At 37.7% G+C, this 12912-nt stretch overlaps 1 protein-coding gene across 2 annotated transcripts in view; it reads left to right on the top strand.

The window, feature by feature from the left end:
• SLIT3 (slit guidance ligand 3) overlaps positions 1-12912 on the top strand; it is a 536826-nt gene that overhangs the window by 43240 nt on the left and 480674 nt on the right. The window lies entirely within an intron of this gene.

Raw genomic sequence — 12912 nt, forward strand, 5'->3', positions numbered from 1 at the left:
TGGGAATGGCCCACGTTGGAAGAGTTCGTGGAGGACTGTCTCCCGTGGGTGGGACCCCACGCTGGAGCAGGGGAAGAGTGTGATGAGCTCTCGCCCTGAGGAGGTGAAGCGGCAGAAAATAACGTGTGATGACCATAAACCCCATCCCTGTCCCCCTGTGCCGCTGGGGGGGCTTGGTGGAGAAATCCGGGAGTGAAGTTGTGCCCGGGAAGAAGGGAGGGGTGGTGGGAAGGTGTTCTGAGATTTGGTTTTATTTCTCATTACCTTACTCTGGTGATTTGTAATAAATTGAGTTAATTTTCCCAAACTGAGTCTGTTTTGCCCGTGACGGTAATTAGTGAATGATCTCTCCTGTCCTTATCTCGACCTGCAAGCTTTTTGTTATATTTTTGTCTCCCCTGTCCAGCTGAGGATGGGGGAGTGATAGAACGGCTTTGGTGGGCACCAGGCGTTCAGCCAGGGTCAACCCATCTCAATCTTGAAGCCTTTCTGCCATTGGTCAGACCAGCAGAGTCTTGATCTTGCTTTTCCTGTGGCAAAACTCCATTTTGACTGTTTCCATTGAACTGGAGCTCACCTGAAGCTGCAGCCTTCCATATAGAACCAATTATAAACCATATAAACCAATTCATGTTGGCTTATAGTTTACTTTATGTTAGTTTTATGTTCTGTGTTGCTTGGAGATGATCTCTTCTCATGATCTTTCTCTTTGTCTCAAGATATTACAGTATGAGAATCACAAGAGGAAGAGAGGATTCTAAGGTTCATGCACATGTTATGGATATTATGTATACATTTTAATTTTTGTCTACGATAATTCTGAGTGGGATAGGTGTGATGCAGTATGTTGGGAATACAATAGAGAAATGGGAACTGTTAGGTAGCGAAGCACTTCAGAAAACCTGAGCCCCTGCATTTCATAACTTGCTGGGAAAGTGGAAGTGGATCAGAGGTAATTATCACAGAAATTGGGTGCACTCAATTTTTAGCTAGAAGCTGCTTTAATGACAGCAGGGTTTTTTTGTGGCAGGTTACCCCTTGTGGCTTCCTAGTGAGAAAATGTCCCTTGAGTTGGGATAGGTAATTCACACAGTCTTGTGATAAAGCAGTCACAAGAGCTGCTTTTCCATTCTCAAATTTAAGTCAAGTGTACAGTGTGCTCTTTGTTCCACTGAATTATTTTCTGATATTCATTCTGTTGGCTTTGGAGCATGCATCCTTTGTTAAGCATCCAGTTTGATTTCAGGCAGGAGATGATTCTGCTAGTCTTCCTTTTTTTAAGAGTTCTGCTTGGCATATAGCCCCAGGGAGGAAGGAGTAACATGTTGCCACAGAAGCATTCTTGACTATATATGGAGAGGCGTGGTGAGCTGGGCTGGTATCGAGTTATTAAAACAGATCAAATAGGAACAGTGTTCTATTTCTCCTGGTAAAAATTGCAGTAACGGTTGTACTTGCAAGTTTTCTTGCTAATTATTCACAGCTATTTCTGACTTCTGGAAATGGTTAGTTTGATTAATATGAACTTTTAAGACTTGTCAGCAGGGGCAATGTGGCTTGGAGATGTGCACGCTAAAATTTACTTTTTGCTTTCTTCATAGGGTTTCAGCCCTGACCTGGAGAGATTACTCTCTGGTGTAAGAAAATGTTTTAACCATATCTATTTTACTCTTGCTGCCTTTACAAAAATTGAGGAAGTATTAAAAATAGTGGACATTTAGCGATACTGCAATAGATTCTTTATGTCCCCTGGATAAAATCCTATTGTTTTTACGTAGTCTGTGGGAGGAACAATGAGAAAGTAACTGTGTTTTTTCTCGTTCTGTATTAAGGTTTTGAAGATAAAACAATTGGAAGATTTTGTGTGAATTTCTAAATTTTTTTAGATTTGAAATAAGAAAATTTGCTAAAAGCATTGCAGAAACTGAGAAACAGCTTCTGCTGATAGTATCTCTGTATTAGGTTTACCGATCAAGATTTTGGATTTATTTGCATTAAGAGAAATTGTAAATTCTTGTATGTTAAAGGCTGATAGAGGCAGATATAAACTACCATCCTGCATGAACATAACTGATTGGTTTTACAAATACGCTACTGAATTAAGAGATTGTCCATGTACTTTTTCTTGCTACTTCTGGATTTACAGGATTTTTTTACTGTTGATGTTGTCATTAATAAATGCTCTCTGATACATAAAATTCTTTATTCCCTTCTACAATTAAGTTGGTACTAACACTTCTGTCGATTTCTGTGTGTTGTAGGGTGTTAATCTCAGTCTTTAATACATACGTGCACGTTATGAGGCCTTTTTTGTTTCTTCATGTTGGCTTTGGGAAAATATTGAAATGTAAACCTGTTCCTCACACTTTTTTTGCTTATGTTACTAATTTGTTCCTAGCCAGAGGAAATCCGTATATAATGCTTACATACTGGCTTTATCCTCCTTCTTAAGGTCAGATGTTTTTGTATGAACAGATCCTAAAAAAAAAAAAAACAGAAAAGAGAGGATTCTTATATTGAAAACTAAAAAATGTTATAGAGATACCAGTTCATATGCTGCTGCTTTGTACAAACAAATGTAGTCTGCTTCTGAGAGAGGGTAGATAATCTTTTTCAGTCTAATGAAAAGTTACTAATAAAGGTTATTACTTCTGACAGCTTTGAAAACGTGAACCAGGACCACCCAGTCTGCTATGTTTATAATAAGGGAGCTCAAAGTTGTAACTGTTATAAACAGTTTTCCTTCAAAAAACAGTGCCTTAGCGACATGCAGTGGTATCTCAGTTTTTGGAAGAGCTTCTGTACTAACATGTCACGTAAATAAAGAAGTTTACTTATTCCACACCATAATCCTGTAATATGGTTGTACTGAGCTTCCTCATAGCAACCTTATTGAAATTCTGTCACATGTTGTCTGGCTTTATTTCCTTGTGTAGCAATATAAAGAGGTGCTGACAGAAAGTAATGGACAAGGTTGACTTTTTTAACAGGTGCCATATCATGACTGCTTTCCCTTACAAAAAGGCAGTGATACAAAGCAAAGGAAGAAGTTGTGTTAATGACCTCAACATCTTTCTTGATGCTAATAGGATTTTCTGATGAAACCGTTGAATGAAATTGACTGTGCTCCTGCTTTACTGTTTCTCAAGTCAGTGCCGTTTAAAAGAGAAAACTTAGTAACTCCTTAGAGTTCAATAACTCCCGTCTTTCTGTCTGAGTCTCCTGTTATGCGTTAATTCATTTTTATTACTTCTTGGTTACACCCAAGCTTGTGATGTAACCGCTTCTCCCTTAAAGTAACTCTTAGAAACTACTTCATGTTCCCTGAGGCTGTTCTCAGGGACAATGTCTCCAAGGACAATGCCACAGAGCTCTTAATAACAAAGGAGAAAAAGCTAGCTTGTTTATTGCCAAAAATGAGACCCAGATGTTTTGAGTGTGAAATAAAATAAATGACAAAATTGGGGAGTGAACCCAAAGTTACGTGGATAATTTCAGGATATTAAAGGCTGGAGTACCAGGCCTGTTCCCTTAAACCTACCCATTTAAAAAATCTAAAAACACTGAAATTTTTATTTTCTGTTAGAGAATGAGTTGTATAATAGGTAGCAATGCGAATACAGATGTTAAATCGAATTTGAAAGTTGTTGAAGTTGTGTGGAAAGGAATGGAATACTACTTATTTCATGAAAAATATGCAGTATTTTGATTTGGTAGTAAAGCTGTTGATGCTCAGTAGAAAAGCAGACACAGAATTTCAAGACCAATGGGTATCACACACGTTCATAGGGTTAAAGCTAGGTAATTGCTATATTCAAAGAGACAACTGACGGTTTATATTATAGCCTGTGTATCAACTTAAATTCTGGGTGGAATGTGTTCAGTAATATACAAGAATAGTATTAGTAAATATAATACTGCAAGACATTTTAAATAGAAAGCAGAGATGTGTATAAGAGTTTTTTTGTTGTGAGATCTTCTAGCAGAAGCCAGGTCCTTTCCTTTTTCCTCCATAGCCATGTAAGTTCAGTGATTTCTGCTCATGCCTTTAATATTTGCCGTCTGCATGAAGCATGTTTTACTGATATTATGGTATTCAAAATTTTCAAACCAAGTCAGTAGCATAATGAGAAATGAAGTTGCCTTGGAAAATAGCATGATTTCCCAAGTTTGAATAAATAACACTTGCCTTTGTTTTATGCTGGGCTTTTGAATTGATTACATACTCTATAGGAAGGGGGCAAGTATCTCTTGGGGAGCTTTGAAGAGAGCATGGAGGAAATTTCTCATGTAGTTAGTGGGCATCCCCTCACTGTAACTTGGCAGAAAAGGAGTTTTGGATTTTCTTTGGTTTGCTTCTTACTCGGAGTAAAACTGTTCTGCAGCTGTAAGAACAAAGCTCGAAGCTGAAAATGCTCCTTCTCAAAATATTGGGTACAATTGTATTTGATATGATCTGTTAACGTTGCTACTGTCAGACCCACACTAAGCCTGTATTTGTTTATTTTGTGTGTAAATAAATGAGAGAAGCCACTATAAAAATAATACCTTAAACCTACCTGTGCAATATTGCAGATTATAAAAAATTATATTCACTTACAGAGAAATAGTGATGCATGAGCTGAAAAATACTAAGAAGGAATGTGATTACATTAAACTGCTTCCAAATTTCAAAATTAATTGTATGAGAAATGCATAGGTCTCTGAGATGTAAAATGTTTTTTTTACCCATTTATTTGACTTCTGAACCCTGAAATTCTTCTGAACTTTCTGAAGTCTTCCAATGGTGATACAAGCCTTGAGAAGGAAGGGACAGTCTCCGTGTAAGGGGCATTAGGCTTGCATGATTGTTGAAATTGTTTTCTCCTACATAAATTGCAGCAGCAAAGAAACTGGTTTAGATTCTTCTTGAAAAAATATGGTTAAAATGGTTGCAAGCTGAGCAAGTTAAAGGCTTTAATACATGGGGCTGACATGACAGGTAAAAAAATAGTCATTTTACTGTAATGCAAACTGTCTCCTGAGGTGGAAAGGGTAAAAAGACCTGGGAGGTTGCTGGCTGACTTCTTGCTGTAATAGTTGCGTTTCCATATGCACCTTGTTCTTTTCCATCTATACTGATCATGCCCTTGATATAGATTAGATTTAGCTCCTGTTTGCTTTTCTCATGGAGTGGAACTCCATGAGACAACGTACCTGCACTGGCTGCGACCCTTCCAATTGTGTGAACGTGAGGGATACAGCTGAAGTCAGTACCCCAAAGTAAGTTTCTTCTTCAGGAGAACGTGGCCTCTGGCTTGAAAACAACTTGAAAATTTTCCAATCAAAATTGAGGATCTCTACTAATCCAGAAGTTATCCAGAAGCCAAGAAAAGAAATAAAACAAGAATATAATAAAGGTTAAAATTACCCTTTTAAAATGTAGGTCTTTTCCTCCATTTATTTCATAGAATGGTCCTGACAAATGTCTTCAGTCTACCTCTAGGCTGCTAGCACTGTCTCTTTCCCAGCTCCAGTGATTGTTTCTTACTCTGGTTTTTAATAGTCAGGGGAATCTTAATAGTTAAGTTTCTCTCCTATCCCAGCTTCAGACAGAGGAAGAAATATTATTAGCCTGGTTGGAGCCAGGAAGGTAGGAATTTCACAGTTAATAACTTCTCCATTGTTTTTTTAAGGGCCCTTGATAGTCTGTGATTGACATTGATGTTGTTTCTCTCTATCCCGTTGCCTTCAGGACATGGGAACCCCCAAATGGGCAGTAGGCTGAGGAAGGAAGGGAGGAAGCTGGCACTTGCTATGTATAGGAGAAAAATATTTTTGGGAGGCCGAGAGGGAGTGTTTGTCCTTTGTTGAAACACTGTGTTTGATACTGTATGTGGCCACACTAAAGAAAACAATAATACACTGGAGGACAATGTTGCATGTATACTTCTTGTGACTTTTAAAGGTCACAAATTCTGCAAGTATGCATTTTAGGCCATGTGAATCATAAATAAGAAAATGCAGTTTGTAACATGATAAAGCTTTGAAGTATAGACACTTCTGTATTTACATTATATGAGAATAGAAGTCAACATCCAATATAACTAGGAGGAGCAAAAGAGCTTACTTGGAGGCACGTGTTGGTATCAGAGCTGGGGTGCAAGGGCTTTGGCTGCAATAAAATGAGAAGGAAGTAATGTTCATAGAGATGTATGCATAGATATGTGGATATGCCTATGTACGCATATACCTATCTCTTGATTGCAACTGTAATTATGAATCTTTTACTTTGCTCCTTGATGTTCAAGTAGTCTTTTTAAGCCTTACATTAGGAACATGTTGAATTTGTGCAGCAGGAAAACTTCACAGTGCAGAGACTTTGCAGAGGTGCTTTGAATAGAGGCTTCAAATCTACATTTGTATTGTTTAGTATAAATTAAAATTTCTAGTAGTGAGTTTAAATTCTTTCGTGATGAAACTGAACAGAAAAAAGGAATCCATACCAAAAGCCAGAAGATAATGGCCGTAGTAGCTCAGACCCAAAGTATGAGTAAGCCAGGATCATGTCTCCAGTTGAAACTCTCTAAGGAAGAGCACATGAAGAAAAAGCAAATATATAAATTATATTGTGACAGAGATCACTTGAATCATCAATTGGGTCTTTGTAATTACTATTACTTAGTATTTTTTCTTAGTTGTTTGTCTTCTAAACCCACATAAACTTAGCAACTAATGATTTACAATCAGATGTTACACAATTTAACTGCATGTTGTGTGGGAAAATTAATTCCATTTGTTTTCTGAAGCTACCATCAACAACATTTGATACTTCCAAGTTTTTTCTTGTATTACAAAAGATGGGAACAACTGTTTCTTATCACCTTCCCTTGCTTCATAATTGTGCAGACCTTTAGCATATTCTCCCTCAGCTGTTTTCCTTGTGGGGAGTCTCTGTCTACTAAGTTGTTCCAATATGGAAGCTGCTCTGTGTAACTCCGATCATCCTTGCCATCTTTCTCCAAATCTTATGGGATCCTTTTTGAGGTGCAAATTCCAAAAGTTCTCAGTCTTCAACATGTGACTACACCATGGATTTACACAGAGAAATAATCGTTAGCCATTATTCTTCTAATAATCTGTAACACTTGCTTTATGAATTGCTACTGAGCAGTGAGTTGATGTTTTCATGGCTCTACTTCCCGAGAAGCGATTTTGCAGGTTGGAGACAGCTGTTGTATGCATGAACTTAAAAAATCTGTTTCCTTGCATAACTGTTAAATTTTACCTGTAATGAATTATATATGCCATTTTGGACACTAAATACCATTAGTTCTTTCTGGAGTTTATAATCAGCCTTCACTTGATATCACCAACAAATTGTGTCATCCCCTACAGCTCCACCTTTTCAGGCCACCGGTGAGTATGCTGAGCAGTTTGGGCCCTGATAGAAGTCCTTTTTTTGCCTTTGAAGTTGACCTTCTTACTCTTTCTGGTTCCAACTGCAGTTGATGCTTTTAATCCAGTCTTTCGCAGATCTAAATATTAGCAGGGTAACAAATTCAGATTGCTCCTGTGAAGTAGAGTTAAGAGGCTAGAAAGTAGAGGAAGGTTTAAAAATAGTTGGTTTTATGTGCCTGAGTCCAACTGGCAGCCCAGCACTGGTAAAAACCTGAAGTGACTTAAGCTGCAACATACGCTCCCTGACAATGCTGTGGAAGACTCTGGCTGTCTTTGGAGAAGAACAGGCAAGTCTCTTGGGTTTTAATTTTTTAAATGTTTTTCTTTGTTTTCTGATTTCTTGGTCTTTTTTTTTTTTTTTTTTTTTTTTCCCTGTCCATTTTTAAGTAGGTTAGTACTGTTTCAGAAAAGTAGCCCTTTTAACCAGACTGTTAACAGCAGTCTTTCTCAGTGCATAGCTCACCAGTTTCTGTTAAAGATATATTTAGTTATCTTCTTGGAGGTAACCTATCATTGTATTTGTTTTGTTTAATGGCTGTCTTAGTTTATATCTGCCTTGAAAATAATGTCGTGTAATATCCAGAATAATAGTCAAGAAGTAACCTGAGGTATATATCTTACAAAATAATGCTGACACGTCTTGTCTGCAGCTTTGAAGGAAGGAGTTACTCTTCTTTTGTTAAAAACTTGTGGGCACATTTAGCAAGTATCAAGTTTTATTACGTAAAGCTATCATTCATAACTATTGTGGTGGGCAGAGATATTATGCATATATATGATGTTACGAACATTATTATATGTAATGTTGAACATTTTAGAGAAGTAAGTGCTCCTGCAATACCCCAGTACTTCATACACTGAAGTTTTAACTCTGTATTCCTGTGTAAGGTGATTAGAAGAGTTGAACCACTTATATGCCTGGTTCTATATGAGGGATTTTAAGAGGATGAAACCATATTGTATACAAACATAATTGAACTCTACGTAAGCTTATACCCTAGATGAAATTTTGCAGTTTACTAAGCAATCTTAGTTACTAGAAGTGTGCCAATGATTTATAATAATTTCAGGAGAAACAGTAGTTCACTTCTGTAGTGAATTACTGCGTACAGAAATACAGGTTTTTAGCCTTTACTGTTTAGAGCTCCCTAAACATCTTCCAACAGAAGCATAGGTGAATATACATTTGAGCCTAGCGAGGGGACAGTGTGCTAGTGTGGTAGTCTTACGTGGATGCCTTGGAGGTGACGTATGGCCTCCTGGAAGTCCATTGCTTACACATTGAGAGCTATCGTTCGCGGTTGGTGGTTGGTCAGCTTTTATGGGTCACTTATGGGGATTTGAGGAGCAGACTAACAAAACAGAATGTGCAAAGTTCTATTTCCCATGCATAGTAGTGGTTAAAGTAATCTGGAAGATGGCGGGAGTTGCCGTGTATGGAGATTGTTGACTGTACAGTCAGCATGTGTCTAATCAGACTTAATAACTTTGACTCAATGCAGGTATTGCCAGAGCTGATATGACTCCTGGAGAGCCTCTCTGCACAGTTCTTCAGCTTCCAGGAGGTTTTATTAGTCTGGGCTCCATGCTGTGCACATCCAGAGTCGCTTCTGATCCAGCACTGGAGCTAATCTGTTCTGTGGCATTAGATGATTATGCATCTTTCTGCCCAGCGCTCCAAATTCCTGGAATACTTTGCAGGTCTTATTAGCTGTAAAACATCCAGTTCAAAATACTTCAGAGACTGAACAGCTGCATTCTCATCCAGCAGTCCCAGGTGAAACAACGTGCACCAGATCTTGTCTGGCTCTGTGCCCCAGATTCCTGCCTGCCTCTGGGCGGACCTCAGTGTCGGTGTGGTGGTGATTGGCGCTGTGCGTGCGCACGCATGAGCGTGTACATGTGCTGGTTGCGTGGTGGAGGTGTTTTGAACGTGAGAGAAGAGGACGGATCAAAGTTTTTAGTCCCAGGTGGCGGTCCCAGTTGGAACAGTGCAAAGGATTTGGTGTGACAATGAAAATTTGACTGATTTTTTCCTCATGAGAAAATGTAAATGATATTTTGTTTAATTCTAGTCTACTGTTCAGATTCACAAAACCGACGTCATTCCTTCATGGTGTAGCTAGTTGCAGTTGCAAAAATGGCTTGGCTCTTAAATCCAATTTCCAGGTATCATGTCTTGATGTTACTTCTATTTTAAGTCACTAATTTAAAATCCGGAATATCTATATTTGTTAATACAGTGCAGTCACAAGAACAGTGTCCACGAAAGCATTTTACAAGATTTTGGCTCATTTTGTTTATGAACTTTTTGCAGACTGTTTTCATTTTATTGTAATAATAGAAGGCTTCCCCCTTTCCAAGGTATTTGTTATAAAATCAGAAATACTGTTGTAATTAGAATTAAACACCTGACAGGATTAAGATTTAGGCAGTAACATGATGGTGAAAGGCTCTCAGGTAACAGGCTTAAGCAAGCATAGGGTGTTTCTATACTGCTCTGCAGGTCTTTCCGTGTGTGAAGGAGCTGCTGCGCAATGGATTCCTTAAAGCGTACTCCGCCTGGGCTTTAAAGTTCCCCTTAGGAACAGCTACGTTAAAGCTTGTCCTGCCCCGTGCTGGCATTCCTAATGTTTGCTTCACCTTGCACTTGAAGTTTCCTTATTTGTCCTAGAGCTTACTGATAAATGAGGATAAACTGAAGTTCTTGTCAAATGGCATGTGAGGAGCTATTCCATAACGTTTCCTTCGTGTTTGGCACTTCTCTGTCAAACCAGAGGAAACTGTTTATAAATGACCGTTCAGAACATTTGCTCTTTTCGTTACATAATTTTTAAACACTTCTTTGTCTCTATAGGATTTAAAAACATCCTGTCCTGTACTTTGATACTTCCGTATTGAGAACTTTCTTAATAGCCTTTCTCTCAAGCCCGGGAAGAGAAATAAGAAGAGTAATTGCGATTTTCCTAGGCTATTGGTGGCTTTCTGGCACATAATAAATAAAACCATGTTAAATGTATCCTATGTCAAGTAAGTTTGAGTTTGTATAGGCTGATCTAGTCTTACATTTAGCTGCGTATTGCAGTAGAAGTTATTTAAATACAGTAGGTGATGTTCAAGAGAAACAAAACCCTGTTCATTCCCTGAGTTCCCCTGAGACTCAAACTATGAATAAAATGACTTTTGGCAGAAATTCCTACTTGAAGTAAATCTTAGGAAGGGATGTTTGGAGAGTCCTATAGCTTGAACCAAGACATCAGTAGCCATGGACTCTTCAAATGTTTGTCGCGACCTCAGATTCACTTAGTTATCAATTAATAACGTAGCCTTCCTTGCCTTCCTAGCTGCAAGCTCTGTTTGGGACAGAAGTACTGTGTGTTGACACTATTCTGAGGATGGTGTCATGGGCAGTAACAATGCAGAAGCACTAACCTGTATTGATGGGTTGTTTTGAAAACCAAGCTTACATGAGTTAAGGCAAAGGAAGAATGTCATTAAGGTATTGGTCTTGATAGATGGATTTGGCTTGCTTACTGCTGCAGAATAAAAAGGCCAACACTTTGTTTATAACAATATCGTGTTAAAAATATTAAATATGTTTAGACCTATATGAAATGTCTAGTGCTAGTGAACAGTAGGTCACAATGTGAGCTTTTCAAAAGTGTGCTTTTTGTGGACTTCATATGATGTTTGAAAGAAAATCAATACTAAGGTAATGTCAGGATGAAATCTTAAAATGCTTAGGACAATTTAAAAGAGCAGTTGAGAGTTTGGTCCTTTATCCATCACAGGTACGGTGGTGTTGGTCTGTAATAGGAGGCAATTTAAAATATTTGATCTTCTGGATTAATTTGATAATAAGTTAGGAAAAAATATTTGTTAGCTTTTGTTTTCCTCCAGGAAATTGTTTGTGTCACTAGAAATTGTAAATATTTGACTTCTTAGATTGCCAACTTTCTAACCTTAAAAATAAAATTTTTTGTTAGTACATATGTTTTGTTGTCTGCTTGTTGGTGTGGAACCTCCTATTCTAGAAACTTAATCTCATTTTGCTTAGATTCTGTGGCTTAAAACAGTAAGCATAAACACGGCATTTGTGAAATCCTTGCAAGTAGAGATAATATTCTTAAAACATTCCTTGGATATTGCTTTGAGATAAGTCAGATGACTTTGGATTTGCATGTACATTGTGAGACTGGAGTGATGATCAGACACAGTAATAAACATAAGACAACTATGTGGAATAGATGCCTTTCACTGGCAGTCTTTTTTATTTTGATCGATAAATAAGTTCAACGTTTAGTGTTTCTCAAGAACTAGTGGTAGTCTTGATGAATGAGGATGGAACTGAGGAGTTCTAAGGCCTGTAGTATCATAAGTAATTTTTTGCATTGTATTTCATCCTGCTAAGTAGATGAACTATTCTAGAATATAAACATGCTTAACTGAAAACATGATTTTGAGGAGGATTAAGTAGCACATTACTATCAACCTTAAATTAAACAAGAAAGATCAAGTTTAATTAGGTATAAAAGTGTGAAATTTCACATGGGTAAGGGAATCCAGTTTAAAATCTTCCCGTGTGCTTAATGCAAACTAGTGCTTAGTATCTCTCATGTTCTTGTTTAGTGTTTCATTTACTGGTTTGTTCATTTATCTCAGAAATGTAGTTGGGTAGTCAGCGAAAGCACTGTGAATTAACCAATATTTTTTTTTTCTGCTTAAGTTAGCATGTGGCATGCGTAATGCATAACGTTTAGGCTCTGTAAGCAAGCTAGCAAAAGCTGCCTTTGATCTGTTCTAGGTGTCAGAAAGAGAAGTTAATATTCCCCTCTCCTCCATCTCTCTCCCCTTTATCTTGCAAGACATGTTCATATGGTAGCCATATGAAAACTCTGCCATATGAAAACCCCACAACATTAGTTTGATCTCTGAGGAAGGCCTTTCAATCAAAAAAATTCTTGAATTCTGATAGTGAAATTACTCAGTGCGTAAGAAAATTGGAAACCAGATACTGGATGCTAAGTATCAGTAAGGTTTCTAAAAGTTCCAGGTGTCTTCTGAGATCAAAACTTTAGCAAAAATAGAACTGTTTTATCAAAGGTAACTTTTAAGGTAAATTGGGATCAAAGGAACCATAAATACAGGCTTATATATGAACATGCATTAGAAGTCAGCTTGCTGTTTAGAACAGTGGAGTTATATGTAATTGGTTTAGGTCAACTTCATTATGTAAATAACATTCATTAGGACTGTGGAAGCAAGGGACAGTTTTTATTGTCATTCAACAGAAAAAGGATTGTAGAAAAAGATTGTTTCTCATAAGTAGAACTGCTTTCAGATTTTGCAGAGCTGGCATGCGTTTTACAAAGGAGAGGAAGCTTCTGCTTTTTATAGCATATGCTAAGCTGGTGTAACTTCTAACAGTTGATTTCTTACAGTTGACAAGTTGTGGTCATCAGTGTAAAACTT

The sequence above is a fragment of the Accipiter gentilis genome, chromosome 26, assembly GCF_929443795.1.
Source record: "Accipiter gentilis chromosome 26, bAccGen1.1, whole genome shotgun sequence".
NCBI lineage: Eukaryota > Metazoa > Chordata > Aves > Accipitriformes > Accipitridae > Astur > Astur gentilis.